General features: G+C 37.3%; 1 long non-coding RNA gene across 1 annotated transcript in view; it reads left to right on the plus strand.

Annotated features, from left to right (window-relative positions):
* The window catches only part of LOC141371239 (uncharacterized), a 264,233-nt gene extending 261,990 nt beyond the window's left edge, over positions 1–2,243 (plus strand). Inside the window, exon 3 of the long non-coding RNA XR_012376030.1 lies at positions 2,173–2,243. This is a non-coding gene — a long non-coding RNA (uncharacterized lncRNA). The remainder of the gene's footprint in view (positions 1–2,172) is intronic.
* Positions 2,244–2,690: the final 447 nt, after the last annotated feature.

The following is a 2,690-nucleotide window of genomic DNA, read 5'->3' on the forward strand; positions in this document are numbered from 1 at the left end:
ATATACACAATGGAATATTATGCAGCCATCAAAAGGAATGAGATCTTGCCATTTGCAATGACGTGGATGGAACTGGAGGGTGTTATGCTTAGTGAAATAAGTCAATCAGAGAAAGACATGTATCATATGACCTCACTGATATGAGGAATTCTTAATCTCAGGAACAAACTGAGTGTTACTGGAGTGGTTGGGGGTGGGAGGGATGGGGTGGCTGGGTGATAGACATTGGGGAGGGTATGTGCTACGGTGAGCGCTGTGAATTGTGCAAGACTGTTGAATCACAGATCTGTACTTCTGAAACAAATAACGCAACATATTTTAAGAAAAAAGAAAAGAAGAAGATAGCAGGAGAGGAAGAATGAAGGGGAGTAAGTCAGAGGGGGAGACGAACCAGGAGAGATGATGGACTCTGAAAAACAAACTGAGAGTTCTAGAGGGGAGGAGGGTAGGGGGATGGGTTAGCCTGGTGATAGGTATTAAAGAGGGCACATTCTGCATGGAGCACTGGGTGTTATGAACAAACAATGAATCATGGAACAGTACACCAAAACAAATGATGTAATATATGGTGATTAACATAACAATAAAAAATTTTTAAAAAAAGGAATATTTTCTCTCAGTTTATGCCTTGGATTTTTATTTTCTAAACAGTGTCTTTCAGAGAGCAGAAGTTTTTTCATTTTGATGAAGTCTAATTTACTTAAATTTCTTTTTCTACAAAAATATGTGTCTGTCTAACACATCTTTGCCTACCTCAAGTTCACAAAGATTTTCTCCTATATTTACTTCTAGAAGTTTTATAGTTTTATAGTTTACATTTAGGTTTATTAATTTGTTTCAAGCGAATTTTTGTGTAGATTGTGAGGTAAGGGTTAAAGCTCATTTTTTTCATATGGATGTCCAAGTGTTCTGCCACCATTTCCTGTAAAGACTGTCATTTTCCCAGTCAAATAACCTTAACCATGGTGTCAAAAATCAAGTAACCATATAAGTGAGGGTCTATTTCTGGACCTCTGTTCTTTTTTTAAAAATAATTTTATTTATTTATTTGAGAGAGAGACAGAGGGAATGAGAGAGAGAGAGCATGAGCAGGGTGAGGGGCAGAGGGAGAAGCAGACTCCCTGCTGAGCAGGGAGCCCGATGTGGGGCTCCATCCCAGAACTCTGGGATCATGACCTGAGCCGAAGGCAGACACTTAACCGACTGAGCCACCCAGGCGCCCCTGGACCTCTGTTCTGATGTACACTTCAGAATATGTATCTACTGATCTGTCCTGACACCAGCACCCCATGGTCTTGATTATTATAGTTTTACCGAAGTCTCGATATCCCTTAGGAAAGTCCTACAACTTTTCTCATCTTTTTTTCAAAGTCATTTTGGATGTTCTAGGTCTTTATACTTCTATATAAATTTCAGAATCAGCTTGTCAACTTCAACCCAAGCAAAAAAAGCCTACCGACATTTCTTTTGGGATTGTTTTGAATCTGCAGATCCACCTGAAGAGAACTGACATTTTAGCAATATTAAGTTTCCAATTTATGAACATGGAAGGAGACATATTCCACTTCTCGACTTACTTAGATCTTCTTTAATTTGTCTCATCAACTTTTTGGGGTATCTGGGTGGCTCAGTCATTAAGCGTCTGCCTTTGGCTCAGGTCATGATCCCAGGGTCTTGGGATCAAGCCCCTAATTGGGCTCCCCTCTCCACGGGAAGCCTGTTCTCCCTCTCCCACTCTTCCTGCTTGTGTTCTCTCTCTCTCCATGTCTCTCTCTGTCAAAAAAATAAATTTCAAAAATCTTTAAAAAAAAAGAAAAACCTAAAAAAATTGTTTTTGTAGTTTTAAGTATAAGGTCTTGCAAATCTTTTGTTAAAGTTGGGCCTATATAATTTCATGGTTTTAGGTGCTATTATCAATTTAAAAATTTTTTTCTTTTCAATTCTTTGCTGCTAGTGTTCAGAGAAAACCTGGGATTTTTTGTTTTGTTTTGTTTTGTTTTGTTTTACATTGAGATTGAACTCTGAGGCTTTACTAAATTTACTTATTATTTCTAGAAGGCTTTTGTACATTCCTTAGGATTTTTTAAATGTACACTATATGTCACCTTTGAAGAAAGAAATATTTTTTCTTTCTATATAAGCTGTCTAATTTTTCAATTTCATTTTCTCCAGAAGAGAAGGGGAAATGGGCAAAATGAATGAAGAGAAGTGGGAGATACAGACTTCCAGTTATGGAATGAAAGGTACACATACAGAATGTAGTCAGTGGTATATCATAATAGCATGGCATGCTGGCAGACCACAGCTACACTTGTGATGAGCATAGCATGACATGTAGAGGTGTGGAATCACTATGTTGCATACCTGAAACTAATGTAACATAATGTGTCAACTATACTCCAATTTTTGAAAATAATAAATTTCATTTTCTTGCCTCATTGAATTGACTAAGATATTCATTGCAATGTTGAAAAGAAGTGGTAAGAATGGGCATCTTGTTATTCCTGATCTTAGGATGAAAGCTTCCCATCTCTCATCATTAAGTGTGATGTTGGCTAGAGCTTCCTTCAGATGCCCTTTCTTGGATTGAAGAAGTTCCTTTATAGTCCCAGATTGCTGAGAATTTTCTTTTCATGAATGAATGATGAATTTTGTCAAAGCTTCTTTTTGCATCTATTAAGATGGTTATA

The sequence above is a fragment of the Callorhinus ursinus genome, unplaced genomic scaffold (genome assembly GCF_003265705.2).
Source record: "Callorhinus ursinus isolate GAN/ISIS: 27379988/994484 unplaced genomic scaffold, GSC_fseal_2.0 scaffold61, whole genome shotgun sequence".
Lineage (NCBI taxonomy): Eukaryota > Metazoa > Chordata > Mammalia > Carnivora > Otariidae > Callorhinus > Callorhinus ursinus.